Source organism: Podarcis bocagei, assembly GCF_964188305.1.
Source record: "Podarcis bocagei genome assembly, chromosome: 5".
NCBI lineage: Eukaryota > Metazoa > Chordata > Lepidosauria > Squamata > Lacertidae > Podarcis > Podarcis bocagei.
The window spans coordinates 64,948,797-64,973,286 of record NC_138129.1 but is presented as its reverse complement, the minus strand read 5'-3'; the positions used below and the strand labels follow the sequence as shown (position 1 = coordinate 64,973,286).

The following is a 24,490-nucleotide window of genomic DNA, read 5'->3' as shown; positions in this document are numbered from 1 at the left end:
AGAGGCGACCAGGTTTTGCAGGTGAGGGGCCCCCGCCAGCCTCCGCTTCCAACACCCGGCGCAACGACGCCGAAGTTTCCCCCCGGGCTCGGCTCGGGGAGCAGCGCTGCTCCCCCCCGGCTCCCCTTCGCCCTCCCGGCTCTCTTCCGCCCACTGGGGACCCCCCTCACCTGCCAAGTCCGGAGCGCCGGTGGAAGTTGCATGCATGCATGCAGGGCGCCGCGTTGCCATTGCATTGCACTGCACTCCATGCAACGCCTGCATGCATGCATTGCCTTGCACGCCCGCCAAGGGGTCTCCCCGCGGTCCGATGCGTCCCCTCCAGCGCGGATGCAGCATTGCAAAAATAAAACCCCCGACGCAGCCCTACCTGGGGGGCAGCCTCCGCCGCTCCGCCTCCGCGGGGATCCCCGGGCTCCATCCTGCCGCCCGATCTCCGCGGGGGCGCAGGCAGGCTGCGCAGGGTCTGCGCGGAAGAGCCCCTGCCCGCCCGGCCGCCGCCGCCGCGCTCATTCCATGGCCGGGAGAAGAGCGCTTCAAACAAAACGGCCGGCCCGCCAGGCCACGCTGGGAAACGTAGTTCGCGCACCCCGCGTGGGCGCGGAGCCCAAGGGCGAGGGGACTACGGATCCCGGCAGCCCCCGCGCCAGGGACGGAGGGGGAGAGGCCGGGTGCAGGGATGGAGGGACGGGTGGGCGAGCGAGTGAGTGAGTGGCAGCCGCCAAGCCTTGGCCGAGAGCCAGGAAGGGCCTCCCCGGAGGAGGAGGAGGAGGGAGGCGCAGAGCGGGAGGGAGGGAACCCCAGGGGTCATCTAGTGACGGCGCCCCAATCGAAAATTTGACTTTAAAAAAAAATATCGAATTTTTTAATTTTTCCCGCGGCACACCAGGCAACATCTCGCGGCACACTAGTGTGCCGCGGAACAGTGGTTGGGAAACACTGGGCTATAGAACCCAGCCTCTTGGATAGTGGCGTTGGCCTGAGTGAATCTCCACCCCCGTCTCTCCCACTTCCTCATTTGTCATCCTCATCACCTCCTCTATGGGTGATGCTAAGTGCCCTCTGTCTTTGAGCTCTTTGTTCTCCTACTTTTAAGGCTCACTGGGTTCTGGGAGCTGGAGGGTCTGGAATGCTTTCAAATGACGTGTCAGTCAGGTGTTGCTCTGGATCTCCCATGATTTCCCAGCTTTTCCCCTCATCTGCCTCTGAGCTGCAACCTCCCTCAAACCCCTGTTGTAAATCTATACTGTCTTCTTCTTCCTCCTCCCTGGAAGGGTGAGGATGGGGAGGCGGTCTCCACCATTCCTCCTCTGCCCAGTCCCTGACACCAAAGCTCATTCACCTAATTCGGTGCCATGGTTTACCATTATGCCCAAACTGAATGTCAGGAGCACTGCTAGGTTTGAGGGGCACCCAGGTATGACACCCTAAGTGGGGTCTCCATACCATCATGGCCATTCTCACAAAAGAAGAAACCCTGTTTTCCCAAGGGGACTGTACCACTTGGTTTTTCTGAATGTTGAGTTTGGTTCCAAGGCAGCTAACTCCTGAAAGCTGCTGAACGAGGCCCTGGATGGTCACTGAGAGAGCAGGATGATGGATGGGATAGGCCTTTGGTCTGATCCAGAAGGACTCTTATGTCCTCAGCTGCGGGGGGCGGGCGGAATGCAATCAGTTCTGTAGCTCCAGTTAGGGAGGTTATTCTCCTGTATTCTACCATGTGGAAGAAAGAAAGCAGCAAGGGTCATACCTCTGACTTGCTTCAAAATCTAGTGGGGGGGGGGGAAGATATTGGGAGACCTGGAACTGAAAATGATATGTTTCTTTTATTAGTTTTCAGATAGGGGATTCACAATACTGACTTCTTGCAATATACTGCAGGGTGTTGTTGTTTTTCATGGGGGAGCTATTTCTCCCGTGAGTCTTAACCCAGGTAGTGGCTTATACACTCCAATGAAGGGAATTTAAATAGAGTATCACATGCTGGAGAGTCTGAAGACGAGGAATTATGTATCAATATCAAGGAAGCTACATTATTACTTTTTTAAAAAAAAGCAGTAAGATTTAATCTTGCAGTTCTCCATTTAACTGTGAAGACTTAATTTCTAGATATAACCATGCTCTGATAATATTTTCATAATTACAAACTAATAAATAAAAATCATCCAGAAGGAATAATAACAATTTCTTGATGAGCTAACCACACGGTGCTTGGAAGAGAAGAGTAATAAATAGATTCTCTTATCATTACCTCTGCTGCAGTCGATGACTCAACACTGCTACTGGCATTATATCCCAGAATAGTCATGCTTCTTTTTGAACCAAATAAGAAATTAACTATGCTGGACTTTTCAGCAAACTCATTTTTTTTGTGAATTGACAGGAAGGACCCTGTTTTAAAAGACAGAAGGGCTATTTTTAAATGTTTCTATTAAGCACGTAACATGGTTTAAAGGATTGAATTAAGTCACTCGTTAACTGTTTCAAAACATTAGTATCTGCATAGTGTTTTTTAATTTAAGTAGTTTCTTTTCACTGCATGTCTCAAAGCACCTTACAGAACAATAGAATACATATATGTTGCAATCTTTCCTCACAGGGGAGCTGCTTCACCCCCTTGATCATTTTTGACTGCCCTTTTTGAACCTTTTCCAGATCTACGATATCCCTTTTGAGGCAAGGCAATATAGATTTGTACAGTGGCATTATGACATTGAAAATAAAACTGTCAGTCTCTTTCCCTGTGATCTCTGGCACGACATTCACCTTTTTCACTGATCAACATCTTCAACATCTTGGCTATGCATGCACACCTCTGTGCTCCTGCTCAGCCACTGCCAGTTCAGACATCAGGAGCACATTTGTGTGCATCACTTTATACTTCCTTAAGCTGAATTGCATTTCCCATTTTACTGCCCATTCACTCAGTTTGGAGAGACCTTTTGGGACCTCTTTGCAATCCACCCTTAATAATCTTAATAATCAAAAGCAAACCTAGCTACTTTACTGCTCACCCCTAATTATAGATCATTTATAAAAAGTACTACAACTCTCCTTTCTGATACTTGTGTGGCTCCACTTCCCATATCTCTCCAATGGCAGAACTATCCATTTATTCCTACTCTGCTTCCTGTTTCTTAATCATTACTGATCTACAAGAGGAGCTCACTTCTTATTCCATGATTGCTAAGCTTATGGAAGAGTCGTCAGCCAGTATGCTTCCTGATGCTCTCAGAAAACGCTATAAACAATTGGTGAGACACGGTTTACCCTTGCAGAAGCTTCCTTCTAACTCACTGATTTCCCCCCTTAAATTGTACCCAGCTAAAATGTATAGTTCCAGCTTTAGTATTTTCTCTTCATGAGTATAGATTAATAATTTTAAAGCCAACATAGACCTAGCCAACATTTGAGGGGCATTTCCAATATTTGTGTTCTCTTGTCTATTATCTGAGAAAGCAGGCTCCACAGGGACATGTCATGCAACTGTCAAAAGAAATATTTTATCTAAAAATGTCTTACTTGGATATGTATTAATCTTTGTGTGTGTGTGTGTGTGTGTGTGTGTGTGTGTGTGTGTGGAAATGATTCTGTCACAGAACAGGGAATACAGCGAGTCCAGAAACAGCTAGGTGACAGATACTGCCCAGAAATTTGTGTCAGACTAAAATTTTCACTAACTTTTGTAGACATTAGCAGTAAATCTTCAGAAAGAACACCCAACTTCTGAACTAGAAAAATGCCATGTTTTATATTGAGTATTGGTGTTGGGAAAATCACATTTCCTGAGCTACACAATTCTGTATTGTATGAAGAGTGCACTTTGGACACAGTTTTCTTTCCACAGCTCCATAAAACATTTTGCCACAGCATTGAACTACAGCAGTAGCTTTCCTTACATTTCTATATTATCACCACTTCTTAGCGGAGAAAAATTGCCAGCCAGCTCCACAGGAACAGATTTTCATATAAGGCACATCATCCACAGAAGCAATATGTTTTTTAGTTTGATACGAAACCACTGAAGAAGATGGAGAATAAGTGGACAATGCAACCTGAGTGCTGGACAGACTATTCAGCATAATGCATACATAATTATGCATGTATGTTTCTACTAGAGTGTATGGGGTGTGAGGGGAGGGGTAGTACCTCTGGTGGGGGACACCTTGTGCTCCTTCTGGGACAGTTTGTACACCTTTGGTCCCAACCCTGCACTCAGCTCCCACCTGTGGCTCCTAGAAGCTGTCTGCATGCGACAGAACCCACACCCCAGGAAATGGCTTCAACTGGCCAGCTAAACCAGGTTAGGGTAGCTGATGGATCTTAAACCCTTCGTGAGTTAGGGACTTCCCCTGCATATGAAGACAGCCTCCAGTGGCTTTTAGTACGTTTCCGAGCACAGTTCAAAGTATTGGTGCTGACCTTTAAAGCCCTAAACGGCCTCGGCCCAGTATACCTGAAGGAGCATCTCCACCCCCATCGTTCTGCCCAGATGCTGAGGTCCAGCGCCGAGGGCCTTCTGGCGGTTCCCTCATTGCGAGAAGCAAAGCTACAGGGAACCAGGCAGAGGGCCTTCTCGGTAGTAGCGCCCACCCTGTGGAACGCCCTCCCATCAGATGTCAAAGCGATCAACAATTACCTGACATTCAGAAGACATCTTAAGGCAGCCCTGTTCAGGGAAGTTTTTAATGTGTGTTTTTAGTGTATTTTTTGTTTCTGTGGAAGCCACCCAGAGTGGCTGGGGAAACCCAGCCAGATGGGCGGGGTACAAATAAATCATCATCATCATTATTATTATTATTATTATTATTATTATTATTATTATTATTATTATTATTATTATTATTGGACAAGGCCAATAAATGGGTTGCCATATGTCCTCTTTTCCCAGGACACGTCCTCTTTTTCATGCTTATGTAAAATGATAGTAGTCATAACAATCCATAGTTAAAAGTAGAAGTCAGCAAATGTGTTCTCTTTTTTGCTCTTCAAAATATGGCAACCCTAAAGAACGTGGTTTCTGCATATGCTGTAAAGGGAAGTGAGGGGCAGGTGGGGCTTGTCAACCTGGGAAGGTGCCCATCTAGGAGAGAAAAAAGCTCTGATCCTATCCCTCTACTGCCTTGTGGCTAGACTCATTCATTAGAAAGGCTTTAGAAGTAAACCCCGAGGAACAATCTGTATCCACTGCCTTACAGGACATTTTTGGGAGAAGTTAAACCTAAGTCGTAAACGCTTCACAAATCCAGAGTGCAGCCCCGAAGATGATTGGATGGTGCCTTGTGCACCTCCTTCCAGCAACTCTTGGTGCCAAACATATTGCCCTGCTTTACTTTGGACCACATCAGTGAGGCTGATGGAGGATACTGCCGTCTGGGCAGCCCAGGACCTCCATACACGCTGCCCAGACTTGTGCCTTGGAGAGGTCATTTCAGTACTGCTAATACAACACAGTAGGCAGCAGTTCCCAGTCTCTGCAGCCACAGCAGGCACTGTGATTCTCCAGCAGTTTGACTTCACCTCTGGAGGGATACTCCATTGTCTACCAAGGCAGATGGATACCAACAGCAATATTTGTACTAATAAAGTACTAATAAAGTTATATGAAAACCAAACATCTGGAAGCAAGCAATTCTCAAAACTTAAACTGGGAACAGGAACGGACATGATCAGATAGATAGAAAGATAGATAGTATTTATACCGGGGTAGGCAATCTAAGGCCCGGGGGCCGGATACGGCCCAATCACCTTCTCAATCTGGCCTGCAGACAGTCCGGGAATCAGCATGTTTTTACATGAGTAGAATGTGCCCTTTTATTTAAAATGCATCTCTGGGTTATTTGTGGGGCATAGGAATTCGTTCATTCCCCCCCCCCCCAAAATACAGTCCGGCCCACCACATGGTCTGAGGGACAGTGGACTGGCCCACGGCTGAAAAAGGTTGCTGACTCCTGATTTATACCCTGCCCATCTGGCTGGGTTTTCCCAGCCACTCTGGGTGGCTCCCAACAGAATATTAGAACACTATAAAACGCCAAACATTAAAAACTTCCCTAAACAAGGCTGCCTTCAGATGTCTTCTAAAAGTCTGAGAGTTGTTTGTTTCCTTGACATCTGATGGGAGGGCATTCCACAGGGAGGGCACCACTACTGAGAAGGCCCTCTGCCTAGGTCTTATTCCCCCATGTTTCTGCCTTGCCTGTTCCTGGCTCTTAGATACAGCATTGTCCCTCTACACTTCATACACAAATAACCATAAACTCTGGCTGCTTTACTTGCCTCCTTCCTACTCAAGAGCAAATTTATGAATCTTTATAGTGGGCAATTGCAACCAATGGGAAATTGATGTTTTCCAAAGACTAATTACAACATAAAGTATACTTAGAAGGTCTGTATTTACAGATAAAAATGGACCTATCATTCTAAAATAAGTGAAATTAAATCTATCACTTTTTACTCTATTGTTTTTCAACATTACTGCCTGTCACGAGGCAGCTTTGGAAAAGGAATATATTCCTGTTCTTTCTTCTCCCACCCCTAATAATCTATTTGCAGTCTTTGGAGAGGAGCTGCCCACATGTTAATTCTCCATCCTCATTGCCTTTTTCAACACTTCCCAAATTAGCATCATCTCTTGTATTAATTAACAGGCTGTTTCTCCTCATCGTTCACATCATTAATAAACAAGCTAAATTAAAGCAAACAGGAAAACTACTTTAATCAACCCACACATCTTCAGAATTTCAGTAGAATATCCGATATATTTCCGTTTGTTTCTTCCTGCACAATTTTTACATGCAAGCTAAGTAAAACTTGGAAGCAAAATTTTACCCAAACAAATTTTCCTCTTGATTGAAAAGCTACAGTCAGTGGAGAGCAATTATAGCAAATTTGCCAACAAAGAATTGTCTGAGGCTCAGACAATAACGATCTCACTCAGAGAAGTGGTGGAAGTTTTGAAGTGGTGCCTGGAGCCACTTTTGGAATATAAACTGCTGGAAGCCTTGCTCTAGACGAGACAGAGGTACTATTAATTGAGAGTTGTTCCATTCCAGGAAATATTCAGCCCGTTTCGGATAGGCCTGCACATCCTTTAAAAGTCAGGTTCCCAATTTAGGGTGCTCCAGTGGTGCTTGTCACTGTAGCTGACTTGTACAAGTTTGTATATTAAGAGATATTTGGTAAAATGTTATGCGCCTTACAGAGGTAAGGAGCGAGTGCAAGGGAGGGAGGGATAGAATGTTGGGGTGTGCTGTGCTGATTGGCTGAGGGTAAGGGCGTACACATGAGGGAAGCGAGAAGGGGAAGGGTGGCTGGTGTTGCTGCTGAAGAGTAGGGGAATAGGGCAGGGTTAGGACTTACATTAGGAATAGAGTTCTAAGCGCATGTTAGTTACAATGCACAAACACTGTATCCAAGCACTGTTCTTGAAAACAAACCGTATATGCACATGCTATATTCAGCTGTTGCTACAATAATAAAGACTCGTTCATTCAAACTACATCTCATATTTTGGCCAAGCTATCAAGGCTGTGACAAAGTCAGCCAGAAATATTAGGTCTACATCGTGGCAGCAGAAAACCAGTAGTTAGGAGATTGCTTGAGGTATTGGAAGCCCAGAGTGTGAAGAGGTGTGTGTGAATCTGAACGTATGATACGGTCAATCTCTGTAGACCATGGCATGAGTATAAGATTGACAATAAGCCTGATATGACAGTAGATCCTTCACGATGAGCTTTAGTGACCTTCGAACAAGCCTGATTCCAGCCCTTTGCTGAAAGGCATTCAGGAATATCCCCGAGTTCCCACACATCTGACTTACAAGATAGGTAAGGGACCCCTGACCATTAGGTCCAGTTGTGACCGACTCTGGGGTTGCAGCGCTCATCTCGCTTTATTGGCCAAGGGAGCCGGTGTACAGCTTCCGGGTCATGTGGCCAGCATGACTAAGCCGCTTCTGGCGAATCAGAGCAGTGCACGGAAACGTCGTTTACCTTCCCACCGGAGCGGTACCTATTTATCTACTTGCACTTTGACATGCTTTCGAACTGCTAGGTTGGCAGGAGCCAGGACCGAGCAACGGGAGCTCACCCTGTCGCGGGGATTCGAACCGCCGACCTTCTGATCGGCAAGCCCTAGGCTCTGTGGTTTAACCCACAGCACCACCCACAGCCCGTACTTACAAGATTAACACAAGCAAATTTTATTCAACTTAGAGTAAACCAACTGAAATTAATGGACCAGAGTTCATTGTTTTAAATGGGTTTACTTTGAGTAGGACTAAAATTTGATACAAGCTTTTGAGCTGGATTCATTGTGATTTTCTGTATGCAGAGTTACATTTGAAGAGGATTTGGAAACACTAATTGGTCCATAACACAACTATCAGAATACTTCTTGGCAATAATCAATTGAACAGTTGTGCAAGCACTTTTGGCTACACAACTAAAATGCCCTCCCTCTCCTCTCGTGAGCCTCTATAAACCTGCTCCAAAGGGTGGGAGGAAACCTATAGCAGATTTAGGGGGTGCACAAGAAAGGGGAAATGAAGTTCTGTTCTACAGCCAAAAGTGCTTGTGGAACAGTATAGTTGGAAAGAGCCCAGGATATTTCAAGAGCTGACTTTACCTGTGTGCCTAATCCCAATTGCTTTGCTTCTCCTCCACGTTTCACCCACGAGAGACAGGGTCCTTTCCTCTACAGGTGGCAAGAGACTGGCACATGCAGCCAAAGGATGTTTGCCCAGCCACTGACGGCAAGCAGCCCAGCCTTTTCTTATTAAGCAGGCTTTTAAATGTATTGCTTGCGAATCTTGATCTTTTAAACTATCATTTTAAATTTTACAATGTGATGAAGTAAATCATAAATAATACTGCATTTTATAATGGGTTTTTTGTTGTTCTAAATGTATTTTTTGGCCAACTTGAGTACTATTGTTACTGTTATTAGAAAGACAGGATAGAAATGTGTGAAAATAAATAAAATAATCTACATAAAATTAAGTTACCAAACGTTATCTAAAAATGCACTGTTGGTAGCCTTGAAGGTGAAGATAATTGCCTTTGAACTGCTGGAAAAAACTGAGCTTCCCTGCTGCCATAGACCTTTGCTCAGAGATCCACCAGACAGCACAATCAAACTGACATTCGGCCCCAGGCTTATTTCCTTTGCCCAGTACTCCTAAAGAGCTACTTTATGTGGCTGACGTCAACTACATCATATTTTTAAAGGAGAGATGTGAAATTAACATGCACAAAGTATTTCTGCAGAAATTCCAGTTTAGGGTACACAGGCATCTTCATTTCTTTTGGAAGGCCATCTCACATTCTCTGCTTGATTATCTATCAGGCTTGTTGCAAAATGGGTCAGCTTTCTTCAGAGAGTGCTTTTAGCTGTATTTGCAAGTATATTTGCTCAGTGAAAAATTAAAGGTTTCTTGTCTAGAGTAGTAATCCATGTGAGACTTATTGGCTCTGGAAGCCAATAAGCATCTTGATCCCACAGGATTTCTGCACCAACACAGACATGTACCAGAGTCCTATCAGCAGAATAAGAGCACTTGTTTCCTTTGCACCTGCACAAACCACAATCCAAACTCCAGTGATTTTCCCGCTGTGCTGCAGCAGTCCTGGCAACTTCCTGTGATATATAATCACAAGAGGAACATTAAGGCTGTGTACCAGGTATTCTGTATGGATACAACACTGTGACCCAGCTTTATGTAAGAGACAGGGATTTAGATAGCAAATGGGATGAGAACTACAGTGGTGCCCCGCAAGACGAACGCCTCGCAAGACGGAAAACCCGCTAGACGAAAGGGTTTTCCGTTTTGGAGGCGCTTCGCAAAACGAATTTCCCTATGGGCTTGCTTTGCAAGACGAAAGCCCATAGGGAAATCTCCGGGACAGCGGGGAAGCGCAGCGCGTCTTCCCCACTGTCCTCGGACCTCCTCCGAAGCCTGGCGGGGGGGGGGGGCGGAGAGGTTTTTTAAAAACCCCGGGACAGCGGAGGACTTCTCCGCTGTCCGGGGCGATTTTAAAATGCTGGCGGGCGGCAGCGAAGGCTTCGCTGCTGCCTGCCAGCATTTTAAAATCGCCCCGGACAGCAGAGAAGTCCCCCACTGTCCCGAGGTTTTTTAAAATGCTGGCATCTTCCCCGCTGTTCCCGGACCTCTTTTGAAGCAAGGGGCGGCAACGCGGAGAAGCGATCTTCTCCCCTCCGCCCCTTGCTTCAAAAGAGGGGACAGAGGGGAAGGCGCGCGTCTTCCCCTTTCTCCCTGTACCCCTTTTTTAAGCAAGGGGCGGCAACGCGGAGAAGCGATCTTCTCCCCTCCGCCCCTTGCTTCAAAAGAGGGGACAGAGGGGAAGGCGCGCGTCTTCCCCTTTCTCCCCGGACCCCTTTTGAAGCAAGGGGCGGCAACGGGGAGAAGCGATCTTCTCCCCTCCGTCCCTTGCTTCAAAAGAGGGGACAGAGGGGAAGGCGCGCGTCTTCCCCTTTCTCCCTGGACCCCTTTTGAAGCAAGGGGCGGCAACGCGGAGAAGCGATCTTCTCCCCTCCGCCCCTTGCTTCAAAAGAGGGGACAGAGGGGAAGGCGCGCGTCTTCCCCTTTCTCCCTGGACCCCTTTTGAAGCAAGGGGCGGCAACGCGGAGAAGCGATCTTCTCCCCTCCGTCCCTTGCTTCAAAAGAGGGGACAGGGGGGAAGGCGCCCGTCTTCCCCTCTGCCCCTCGGAGATTGCGGGGCAGGCAACGGGGAGAAGCAATCTTCTCCCCGCTGCCCCTTGCTTTAAAACAGGTCCGGGGACAGAGGGGAAGGCACGCGTCTTCCCCTTTCTCCCCGGACCCCTTTTGAAGCAAGGGGCGGCAACGCGGAGAAGCGATCTTCTCCCCTCCGCCCCTTGCTTCAAAACAGGTCCGGGAACACCTCCCGCCACCGCCCGGCTTCGGAAGGCTCCTCCGAAGCCGGGCGGCGGGGCAGGAACACCTTCTGAAGGCCGGCGGGGGGCAAAAGTCTTTGTTCCCCCCTGCCTGCCTTCCCAGGGGCTTTTACATCGCCCCGGACAGCGGAGAAGTCCTCCGCTGTCCCGGGCGATTTTAAAATGCCGCCTGCCAGCATTTTAAGATCGCCCGAACAGCGGAGAAGTCCTTCGCTGTCCCGGGGTTTTTTAAAATGCTGGGGGTGGGAAGAAAAGCCCTTGTCCCCCCCCCCAGCCTTCAGAAGAGGTCGGGGGACAGACTGTCCCCGGACCTGATCTGAAGGCGGTTTCCCTAGGAACGCATTAATTGATTTTCAATGCATTCCTATGGGAAACCGTGCATCGCAAGACGAAAAAACCGCAAGACGAAGAGACTTGCGGAACGAATTAATTTCGTCTTGCGAGGCACCACTGTACATATTGGTATCAGTTTAAATGTGATATATCCACTTTTCAACAGAAAATGTTGTATGCGGCTATTATGGGAATCTCAGGGTCAGAGAGTGGAACTTAGCCAAATGAGCTGCCAACATAGACTACGGGATTTGCATGAGCAAAACCGGAAGGGCTTTTTTCCCCAGGGGGAACTGACTCAGTTCCAGCACCTCCCAGATGGGTTCTGGAACCCCTCAGTTGAGTTCTGACACTTCTCAGGTGGGTGCCACTGCCATTCTAAGAGAAAGAGGGAGGCGTTCATGGTGAGTTCTGACACCTATTTTTGTAGAAAAATTGCAATGAATCAAGATAAGGGTGTGCAACATCTGCCCATGCAATTGGCAGGCCAAATGAAGCCTCAAGATTGGGCAAGCCTCATACAAAATGCTGTAAGACTGGCCTATTTCATGTTTTAAAACTAAGGTTAAGAACTTGAAGGAGAAAGCCCCTTTACAGGGTCCTCCAGCATGCAAGTCTATTTAATTTCCCCAATAATGTCTGGGATTTTAAATGCAGAATTTACGTCCCGGGGAAAATTCTGAAAGGCAGAGTTTTGTCCTGGATCAGTTTTGGTGGTCTCCTCATAAGAAGCTCCATTTTTTGGTCTCTTCCTCCCCCCCAAAAAAAGCTCGACAAATTTTGGGGTATCCTGGTTTTTACTTTTTGAAATATGGCAATCCTAACAGAATGGGCACCTTTGTGGAGACACAGCGCAGCACCCATAGTGGCTGTTTGCCCTGTCTGTGTTTCTGTATTCTGGGAGCATGAATGATGGGAAGGAAACAGAAAGCCTCTGAAGGGCACTGCAGTGTGAGGGAGCAGAAGAGCCACAGGCATTTGCATGACATGAGTATGTGTTGGTACCAGGGAAAGTGCTCCCGTGACTCAAATGTGAGGAGTTGAGGATGGTCCACACCTTCTGAAGCGCAACACAGGAGTTTTACTTGGTGTTACAGCGCCTCTCTTAACCTTCACAAAACGGGAAGAAGGGCATGAGGCGAAAATGTACAGGGGAAGAATCCGATACCTTAAGGCATAATACCATACCCATGCAGACTGTGATGTTGTCTATCTCACAGAATCAAATTATGCTATAACCAATAACATGTTGTTGTTTTTCATCATACTGTACACATGCCCTCCAACATTTCTCCGATGAAAAAGGATGTCCTATTCATAATAATAATAATAATAATAATAATAATAATAATTATTATTATTATTATTATTATTATTATTATTATTATTATTATTATTTTACTATTTATACCCGCCCTTCTGACTGGGTTGCCCCAGCCACTCTGGGTGGATTCCAACATATATAAAAACACCATAAAACATTAAACATTAAAAAAACTTCCATATACAGGGCTGCCTTCAGTTGGCTTGGAGGTCGGATAACTCCATATCTTCCAACATATGGCTGATGAAAATAGGGACATCCTACCATACCCTCCAATATTTATTCAATGAAAATTGGGATGTCCTCAGGAAAAGTGGTACATTCTGGGATCTAAACAGAAACTGTAATCTGGGACTGTCCCTGGAAAATAGGGACACTTGGAAGGTTGGCTGTACAAACTACAAACTTTAAGAAATATAAGATGAATTAACGTTTGCATTACTTTTTCCCCCTTCAGTGCAGACATTCAGCTGCCTGCAAAGCTCTAAATGGTTTATTTGGGGAACGTTGCTCCTTTTTAATAATGCACACTCCTAACACACTAATGCCTTTTGTATCATTACTAATTAACGCAGGTAATTTCAGTACTTTAAATCAGTAAAAAGCTACATCTAATCTGTAAAGATATTAGTGTAGTGCAAATAATGCTAACAACAACAACAACAACAACAAAATCCCTTTCACGTAGAGAAAATTCCCTAGTATGTATTTTAGCAAGCAAAAGCATCTATTTCAGCTGCTTATTTTACTCATTCTTTAAAAAAAAAATTCCACAGCTTTAAATGAATTAATTACAGTTAAACTAGATCATTCTTTCTTGTTTTTACCCCCCTCTCCCCACCCCAAAAAACCTATAAATATGACATAAGCAGATTAATACTGAACACAATGGGTTGTTGGGAGGCAACGGTGGCATTTTCGTTTTTTAAAAACCCTCCTACAATTGAAGCATCTTACTTGTTTAAATCCTTATACATATTTACAAATTCATCATCTTTCAAGGCTGAAAGATGCAGATAAGCAAAGCTCTGTCATTTTACATCTTTCTACATCTGCATTCTGCACTTGCCTTTTAAAAAGGCATCTCTCCACATCCTAGCTAACTAAATGTTTTGTTTTTAAAAGTGAAAAGAATTAATGTGGGAAATGAAACAAGCTAGAATGAGAAGAGACAATCCCTAACTTTTCCTGAGCAGTGGATTATAGAATCAGTGCATTTTTGTTCCATTTATGTGCAAGTTTACTAGGCGTCTTGGACTGGTTTGAAACCTCCCAATGACGTCAATGGGCCAGAGAAATTAGAGCTAAGCTAGACAGCTGCACTGCACTGAATCTACTGAGACTTTATTCTTTTCTCTCATGGTGACACCCGAGACAGATATTATCAATCAGGCGCTCCTGGCTCTACACCAAAGCAGCAGTGTTTCAGCATTCTGAACCTTGCAATTGCAGCAATTAGAATAGCACAGAGCATCTTAGAAATATTATTGCCCAGCATGATTATTAATAATCCAAATAAAACATAAGGTTTCATATATAACTGCAGAGCCATTAAGTATGAAATCTGCTTACTGATCTGTAACATCCTTTAAGGGGGGAAATCCCAGTAGTAAAAACTGGGAAATCACATTAAAAGGTTTTAATTTACTTCCCTTAAAAGTTTTCTTTCTTTTCTGCAGTGAGGAATTATAAAACCAGTACAGCAGATGAAGCAGTAACACCTCTTTCATAATCTAAACTAACCTGATTTCTCTCTCTCTCTCTCTCTCTCTCTCTCTCTCTCTCTGGTTCAGTAATACATAGCAATTATTCTAGTCTCCCTTGACTATTAAATGTAACCAATAGACCTATATATAGAGACAAATATTTTCCCCTCCAGAACGCTTCGGTTATTTCTTTATGGCCTACTCTAACTTATATTGATTTTACAATATTCTCAGCTTTAGTACAGATTTCTTTCCAACAAATGCTGCACTGCCTAAAAAGAGTCAGCAATGGAGGCGTGGAGACCGACGCTGCCTCATGTTTCAGTGAAGAAATTGAAACCTGTCTACAGCCATTGACAGGGTAGAAGGAATTTAACCCCCAAGGTACCCCACAGTGGTAGGCCGCCTCCAAAGAGAAATGGGATTATTCCTTTGGGTTGTACCTCTTTGGAGTGCTGTGAGAGTGCCAAGCTTCCCACCCCCTGCCTTAGATTGCCCCTGGTCAGGTGGGTGGGTGGGGGTCCCTCTGGAGGGGAGTGAGCTCCCTTGTGAGCCTCAGGGCTGTCTCAAGCATATACGGTGCAAAGATCCACCTGGCGCCCCCCCCCCCATTGCCCAGTCCCAAGTGCACAGGAGAGCAGAGCCGGCCAGCTCGATCGCCCCCAAACTTGTGGCGCAGAGCCACCCACAGCAGAAGAGCCCGCCGCAGCGTTCCAACCGATGGGTGGGATCTTTCCCAGGCTCAACTTTCAGGCCCCGGACTCTTGGCCTGGCACCCCTGAGAGCCTGGCGCCTGGGTGCCTTGCACCCCTGGCACCTATGGGTAAGACAGCCCTGGTGAGCCTACAGTGAGAGGGCGGCCATAGGTGGTTCGCTGGTAGTGGAGCAGGTTATCTCATTCAGCGGAACTGTAGTAAGTGTAAGCCATGTTTTGCGCTTTTCTGGTCTTGTTCTGATGCTACGGTTAAATACATGCATATACATTTTGAGTGTATAACTCTTCCTGGACTGTGATTTGTTTATTAATGTGGCAACCTGCATGCTCTTCTTTTTTTTTCTTCTTATTGGGTTGAGTAGGCTGGCCAAGTACGTTTCTGAAAGGCATAAAAGGCTAGAACTGGGTAGGGCGCTTCCATTCAGACCGTAATGGACAAAGGCAGGCATGGTAGTGAAGACTAGGCATGCCATTATGGGGAAAGAATAACTGGTCATTTCTGCACCATTCCTTTTCTGGTCCTCTCTCTAGGGAGCCTAGAAGGCACGTTGGCAATCCCTTGGCAGAGGTGTCAACACTATGTGGATTGGGCCCTCACAAAAGAGGACACATGCATGCAATTTGCATATGCTTCGTATCATTTGTGAAATGTGTGTTCCCTTTTGGAGGTTGAGTGGAGGACATAAAAATAAACCCCATATTAAAAAGCGTGACAGACAGAACAGAAACAGATGAAATTTCCCCCATAATTGGATTTTCATACTAGAAAAGCCTTACCCTGTTGAATTTTTGCCTTTGACACAGCTGTTAAAGGCCCAAAAAACTTGGCTGTCCCCCATGCCAACTCTAAACCAAAGCCTAGGCTGTACCAGTTTACTGGGAGTAAGACCCATTAAAAACAAAGAGACTTAATTCTGAGTAGATGTTTATACTGTTGTACCTTAAGTTAACTATACAGTGAATTATTAATGGATGCTTGGTATTTAGCTCCTGCACAGCAAGAGACATGCTTAAGTCTATTTGCAAAGTTTTCACACTTGCCAATTGAGGGAATGGGATTCCCTCTCTGCACCTAATGTGTTGCAGAAAATACCATCTAGGTACCTGATTTCAGCCCAACCTACCACATGAAAGATGAAAATAGGGAAGGGAAACCATAGAGTTTTCAAGAACTAGAAAATGAGACAGAAGCAGGAAAAGTGCATTAAAAAGGGAGGGATAAACAGTAACTCATTAGGATTACATTAGGCTTTAAATTTCAAGGCAAAGAGGCATGGAAGAGGATGTTTAAACCTCTTCCCTGTTGGCCAGTTCATACCATAATTCTTCCCAACCAGGCTTTTTGCATGGAGGGGAAAATATGGACATCTGTATCTCTTTTCAGTTGAAAGAAAAATTGATCAGCAGGCAAAGTGTTAAGTTGCATTTTTTTCTCCTCTCCCCTCCCAAGTTTTTTTGCAGAAATCGCCAGCTTCAAAGTGCAGTGACAAGAAGAAAAAAGCTAAGATAAAAGGTACATATAGGTAAGTGTAACATGTTGTTTGTCCCTGAACCTCACCCCAGGTTCATTTTCTACTCCAAAGCCTTTCAACTGCAGATTGGATTTGGTACTAGGGGGAAATATATGCTCTCTCATGCGCATCTTACAATTATAGCCACATGTGATGAGTTACAAAGAAGTTAATTTGTGAGGAATAACTATGATGAGAATGCTCACCCACCTTCCTAATTCTACTACTTTCCTAAACTAAGGAAATGAGTGTGGAGACGGCTGATAAAGAGTCAAGTTAATCAGTTTTGGGTCAGGCACTCTTCATTTAATCTGCATTGTGCTTTGTGTGCCAGTTGCAGAAAGGCAGGGCAGAAAGGAGAGTTTTGCAGACAGAGCATTATGCATGCCAGGGAACTGTGCTCAGTTTTGATAATCACCAGAGCTAGAAATACAGAAGTACGGCCTTCAGGAAGTGGAACTATTGAACAAAGTTTCCAACAGGGCTATGGGCAGACATGGCATTTGCCAGCAGCTCAGTGCCTGATTTATGTATAAGCTAAACAAGCTATAGCTTTGGGCCCCACTCTCTTGGAGGCCCCCCAAAAAATTTAAAGGAAAAAAACCTGGATGTATATTTCCAAAATATAAGATAAAAAACAAATGAAATAAAACCTACATACAGCAACAGTGTTTTGTGCTGTGTAGGTGCCTATGGTGTAAGTAATGGGCCCCACCTGCTCCCTAAAATATCACTGGCTTGCTCATTTCTATATATAGGGTGCCTACATTCTGCATGGACTGGTTGCATGGCAACCTGTGCAAATGGCTTTAGATACCCATTAGGTCCATAAATTACCATATATCATATATTCCACACAAAAAACAGCAGCAATTTGTTGTTGACAAAGGGCCCCATTATAGCTTAGGGCCTCATCAAACCTAAATCCGGCCCTGAGGTGGCTTATAGTTTTACGAAATTTGAAAGTGCTGATAGCATAAGCAGAAGCAGATGGACTGCTGTTTAAGACATTGCCTTCAGTTGCCTCTTCCTATTAATCAGAGGGTACAGTTGCTAACATCACAGATGCAGTTTTATATATACTTTCAGGAATCTGGCACCTGGGAATCATGATCATGAAGACTTTAAACCACATCACATCAGGAACGCCCCGTGAAGTATGCTTTTAGATTCAAGCATGTGCACACATACTCAGATTTTCTTTATGGATTGGATTATAAATCCATATTTCATCTGCTGCTTGTGGGCTGTGTTCTGTTAAGCTTGCAGTTGGAAGCTGATCCTACAGTTCACAGTGAGTAATTGCATATAAGCTATTGATGGCCATAGGGAAAGACTGCTGAAGGTTACTGTGCTAGCAAAGCTGTGATGATCTGATGTGTTTTCCAGTTCAGTCACAGTGAAATAGGCTTCACAATCATTATAGCACAAAGCCAGGCATCGCAAGTCCCATTCTTAACTCATTAAACCCAGCACTCAGTAGAAATCAATTGGAATTTCTGCTGAAGGAATACTGGGATACAAAAGAGGAAGAGACATGTACGTAATCACTAGGATAGTGAAGTTTGCCAAATAACCTTTTTTTGTAAACAGCTTCCTGAATTGATGATATATAGACTACACACACATTTCCAATTATGTGAATATAAACATGCCTGTATTTATGTTCTAAATCTCGCACATTTGCAAACAAGGTCTATATTTAATATAGTCCCATATAAGACATTATTTAACTAGAAAATGTGACATCCATGAAGATACCATGAGATGGACCAGAAATTTAAAATGTATTACATAAAAAAGGAAAACTTACAAGATGGGGGGGGGGAACTAATGTCTCAACGTCAGATTTTTTTTTTAGCAGTGATGAGTGGGATAAAAATAGAAGCATGTTAATGAGATCTCCAGAATTAATTAAAATGGGAAGCAATAATTGTATATATAGGATAAACCTCATGACCCAACACTTTGCGTACACTGCATTCCCAAAATGACTACTTTTAAAACAAACCAATATTCTTTATTCTATATTTTACCATCTGTCATGGATGCTTCAGCTGAGATTCCTGCATTGCAGGGGGTTGGACTAGATGACCCTGAGGGTCCCTTCCAACATCACAATTCTATGATTCTATGAAGACAATAGAAAGGGTAATGTAACCAACATCTTATTAGGATGGTAAAAACACACACAATCCCTATATTAAAAAAAGCTCTGTGAGCAGGAAGAAGAAGCACTGAAGCACAATGCTTTATTACCACAAACACGCCCCCCCCCAATTGCTTCATCTCATGGAATTTTCTTAATCAAAACTACGGTTAAACAATGCATTCTTTGTCTTTATTTGACTGCAGTTTCTTGAGTATTTGAAAATATTTGTCTTTCCCATTTTCCATTGTGCATACAGTCTCCTGCTATCTCTCTCCTAAATAGGAAATTTGAGAGAGTAGGAGACCAATTATAGCTTCCTTAAATGCCGAAATTTAAGAATTAATAATGTGCTAGTTCCAGCACATTCGGAGATGGAGTATTATGCTTTAAAAAAATCTGATTTAACTCCAGCATCAATAGCTGAATTTTATTCATGAGAAGTCAGAATGACTGCAATGTGGAAGTCTGCATTAGGGACCCTGAGACCTCCTGCTCCTGGTCTGTCACAAATTTCCTATTAAACCACACCTTCCATTGCCAAACACCCCCACTTCACTGCCTGATATGGGTATATACAATAAAGGTAATGTGACCATCCATTTTTGCCTGTAGTAACCTTTGGATTTGTAATGTTCATTAATGGGAAAGAGATTGGAGTTACTGAAATTCCTTTTACGCCTGCTAAAACATCCTATCCACTGAATATGCTAGAGATAGGCTTCTAGCACCACAGAGGCTCAGTATTCACTGCAGACCTTACTCCTGTGGAATCAAAGACACAGGCAAAGCAATCCAGTGCGAACAGTGGCAGGTTGTTGGCACAGCCTTCTATTTATTAGGTAAAGGGACCCCTGACTATTAGGTCCAGTCATGGACGACTCTGGGGTTACGGCGCTCATCTCGCTTTATTGGCCGAGGGAGCCAGCGTACAGCTTCCGGGTCTTGTGGCCAGCATGACTAAGCCGCTTCTGGCGAAACCTTCCCACGGGAGTTGTACCTATTTGAACTGCTAGGTTGGCAGGAGCAGGGACCGAGCAACGGGAGCTCACCCCATCGTGGGGATTCAAACCGCCGACCTTCTGATCAGCAAGCCCTAGGCTCTGTGGCTTAACCCACAGCGCCACCCGCATCCCTTCTATTTATTACATCCACATATATTACTGTACACTCCTCGGCCACTCACCCCGAGATACAGGCAAATGGCTCTTTAATCCACACTCCCCCAGTGCGAAAAACATAGGCATGATGGAGTTCTCCTTTATGAACCTGAACAGCTTTGCTCATACCATCCCCCTTACCAGCCAAGACTAGAGAAAAATACCTAAGAGGACGAGAGAGGAATTATTAGAGAGGCTGTGTTGCATTTTACAGATGAGGAAGGAGCTATTTGCCTGTGAGGTAGTGGGTCATGCCAGTCCTACTGCCCCTTCAATCTGTGTTTGGATTTTTTAAAGTATTATTTCCAAAACACAACAACAGAAAGCAAAATAAACAGAGTTCCATTATGTATTGCTGATAAAGGGCAATTTGTTTAACATTATTTTTGGAAATGTTCTGCATACTGCATTTGTCTTTACTTAGCCTCTCAGTGCAGTTCAAAATATGCTTCCTTTTAAAAATTAGTTGCCAACCAGGGCCACAGAAACCATATCAGAAGATATGAGCACACAAAAGCTCCTCTACAAACAAATCACATAAACAAAGCTTTTGAGCAGGCAGGGCAAAGTGATGGTGTTTGCTCAGATCAGAAATTTATAGTGAGATAATGCAACGGGGAGCTACCCAGTTTTAGGATGTCCGCAGCAGAGCTCTGGTTCGACTCAGTTCCATCATTACCTTCATTTCTCCTCCTCCTTCTCCCCTCATGTACCGATAATTACAGCTATGAGTCAACAGTGCAAAGTGATGGGAGATTGAAGGTTGTACAAAAAGTACTGGTTGCCTATATCTGTTAGGAAGACAGAGGTTTAGAAATAGAATTGAGGGGAAGAGGGCCCTGGTGGAGACTGGGGGGGGGGAGTTTTTGTGTGGGCAGAGGTGGGTGAGTCAGAGACAGAGACTTGGAGTCAGAGAATGAGGGTTTGCATAGGCCTGGTGGAGAATGGGGGGCAGGAACTGGGAAATAAAGAGTTTTTGCACAGGGAGAGGCAGGTCAGTCAGAGAGAGGGGGTTCCGGTTCCCTCCCGTTTGGTGGAGAACTTTGAAGTCATTTCTGCACCAGGTAAAGTAATTTTCAGCGCCCCAATTCTCCCCTGACCTGTCCTTTATTTTGCCCAGCCAAAGGTGGCAACCTTACCTGCCCTATGCTCCTTAAGGTAGCTTCCTGCTTCCAGGTGCTGGTGTAGCAGAGAACAAGTCCCACCACCAATGTTAAATTAAGATTTAAATGCTAGTCTGGTCACCTTCTACTGTGAACGAGGATGGGCCCATGTCACCATCTTGCTCTGGATGGCTGTACTAAGTAGCATACCATTAATGAAGAGGGCATGCATCATCTAAAGAGGGCACAGCTTAGCATGCTAATTTAGATGTATAAATGCAAATACAGAAGTAGTTATTATAATTTAAATAGAAATAGTCAGTCTCACCACAGGGGAGAATACTGACCAGGTGGCATGTGTGCAGCCTCCTGATTCAGGTGCTAACTGCTGTTGGGGAACTTCAAGGCCCCTATTTCTAACTTCTTCTGGTTCTTTATCTTGAAACCACACTTGGGCTGGATAGCCCTTGAAATACAGGCCATGTTCAAACAGAGAACTGCCCTCTGACAGCTTCTGACTGCCCTCAAATACAGGACTTTCCTCTGTGAAGCCACACTAGTACTCAGACTAGCTGAAATAACTAGGTAGAGGAGGTTCCTCCCTAATTTTTTCAAGTACACAAACATTTGGACCACCCTTCACCTCTTCTTGGACAGTATAAAATGTCACTCTATGAGCTTCTTTGCACTTGGTTCCATGAAGGCACAGTTCTTGACTAATTGCTTAAAAAAGGGGAAAGAAAAGCATTGTTACTTGGACCTGCATTCTGGCCAGCAGCCTCACTGTAATACTTAACAGATTGGAAGTTATTCAAAGCAATTCATATGCCTGCTTCCCGGCATCAGTAACACGGCCTGAAGTTTTAAGAACCAGCTATGATTTAGGGTGGAGGAGGAAATAGATTAAGCCTTCAAACTTTGCCTGCATAGGTATTCCATTAATATTATTTATTACCTTTACACCTACACTGTCTTGAAAGTTCAATGCAACTGACAACAGCATATCCACATTTAATTAATCCTCAAAACAATTCCTGGAGGTAGGTCTGCATTATTTCCATATTGCACATTGGGAACCGAACAAAGAACCATCAGTTTACTCAAGGCCACTTGATGAGTGGATAGCTGGTGAATGGAATTTGAGCTTGTGATGTTGCCAAAATTCACGATATCAGCCTTCTGAATATAAATGGTAAGAATTGTGCTGCGTGAGCTGTATTTTCTGTTTGGTTTTCGAAGCCCAATTACAAGTTAATCTTGGGGGCAAGGGGAGGGTTCACCCCATTACTTCTTTGAATCCAGATTCAATTTTGGCTATCTAAACCTAGATTTAGTTCAGGGCCCCATTATTCATATGATTTGCAGAATCTGACAAGACAAAACATTAACACTTAAAGCAAAATTTCTATTTAAAAGTTCATAAATCCAAATGACAATTCTTCAGTTATTTAAACAACAACAACAAGAAGAGCTTAATAAGCTTTCATGAGAAATGACAGCTTTTGGTAATATTTAAAACATCCAATCACTTCAGAAACTGTTGATTGAAATATTTTGAGCCTAATTTAAAAATTGCACATGTCTCAAGCAGGAAAAAAGCATAGGACTTTATGTAGTGGCATTCCTACTGCTCAAACACAACATAAACTATAATACATGATTATATATTACATTTTCAGGGTCCGAAACCTGCTGATCTTCCAGTTACACTCATAGTAGACTGATAATAATGCTGGACACAAAGTTAAAACTATTGGGGTGAGTACTGACTACAAGAGACTGCCTGATTTGGGTCAAAATCTGAAAGTCTGAAGCTTTGTATCTGCCCATTCACTATTATGGGGAAATCAAGAAATAAATATAACTTTTTTTTTATTTGACAGAATTAGGTGAAATTTGCAACTTAGCAGCCTCTGTGGTGTGTGATATATGTTACTCTAGGCAGAATGTTTCGCTGCTATCGTAGATTTAGTCTTTGCATAATCTGGAAGCGGCACTTGTGAGTCAGGAGATAATATTTTGTGTGATATGTAATAATCACACCACACTGGCTTATAAACTGTTGTAAATATTACCAGGGTACTCTGTAGTACGGAATTAGATCAACACTATTATGTGCAAATGCTCCCACTGCCCAGTGCCTCCTTTATGCTAGAGCAGGCTGGAGTATTTCCAGAACATTTAAGCTTCTGTGGCTCAAGAGGATTCATTCTGAGCAATCTAAAGCAAACCTTTTAACTCACCCCCAATGTGTTTGCACTGTGTGGAAAGTCAAAGGACTCTACAACATCTTCTGTAATCCTCTCGTGCGTATGTTAGCCATGTCTCTCAATTCCCCAATATCCTATTTTAGGAAAGTACAGGTTTGTATCCAATGCTAATCTTTGTCAGAGTAGACCCATTGAAATTAATGGATATAACAAAATTAGGTCCACTGATTTCACTGGGTCTATTCTGAGTAGGACAGGCAACAGATACAACCTACAGAGCAGCCCAGTAAACAAAATTAGGATGTACCTCAGCAGAACTCTGAATGGATGAGAAGAATTATTGTCAAAAACTTATTATTTATGCCACAGGAAAAGATTAAAGTAGCAAAAACAAAAACACGGGGGCCCTCTTAACTAAACTTTCATCACAGCGAGACCATGCCATTGTGCCACACTTTTTTTGCAGATCCAGTGTCAATGTCAGATATATTTTAAGGGATGAGAATCTTCAGAGGCAGAGGTTGTTAGAACTGGGAAGAATATGTGTGGTGGTATGGTCAAACCATGTAAACTTGAAAGTGTCCAGTTCAAATTTCACATCAGACATGAATGAATGATGTGGCCTTAAACTAGCCACTATCTTTTAGTCCCACTACTAGGAGGAACTGCCCCAAATTGCAGTTTTATACTAATGTAAGACTACTATCTGTATATCAACATTAAAAAAAACCCCACCCTTTAATTCAAGAATTCACAAATGTATTGTATCTAAGAGGATGTATTTTTGGAAACACCATTCTACCTCCAATTGCATTGCAATGGCTGAATTCAAACAGCATTAATAAACATCTGCATCAAAAAAAAAAGCAGTTTGTATTTTAACATTGGCAAAGGAAACTGTATTGATAAAACTATGTCGAAAATGCAACACTTAAAATGCTGAACTGAAATTAAAAGCTAGATGTTCACAGTCTATATTATCAGTTCAAGTTGTTTCATTTGTTGTGCAGTCCTTGCAAACAAGACACATCCACTTAACTAGAACTTTATCCATAGGATCGGAAGTTCATGCCTATTTACAGCCATGTCCTGCAATCCTGTCAACAACATTTAAGGCAAATTTTGCTATCACACCACAAAGAGAGTATTGTACCAAATTTGAGGAGTGCTGATGCAATGAACCACAAAACACCAGTAACATTTATGAAAATAATCACAAAATTTTCTTATCTTTCTTCCTGCCTTGCTGTATATTCTAACGCATGTTTATGTAACACAATTGTGGGTTCAGTATTTTTATAGCTATCTTTCACAAACATAATTAAATTCATTGGTAAAACAAAC

At 43.8% G+C, this 24,490-nt stretch overlaps 1 protein-coding gene and 1 long non-coding RNA gene across 4 annotated transcripts in view; one reads left to right on the top strand and one right to left on the bottom strand.

Moving 5' to 3' along the window:
* Nucleotides 1-24,490, bottom strand: part of PDE4B (phosphodiesterase 4B) — a 257,231-nt gene that overhangs the window by 84,224 nt on the left and 148,517 nt on the right. The window lies entirely within an intron of this gene.
* LOC308586852 lies at nucleotides 16,354-17,758 on the top strand. The gene is made up of 2 exons (XR_014008102.1): nucleotides 16,354-16,536; nucleotides 17,614-17,758. It is a non-coding gene; the product is annotated as an uncharacterized lncRNA (long non-coding RNA).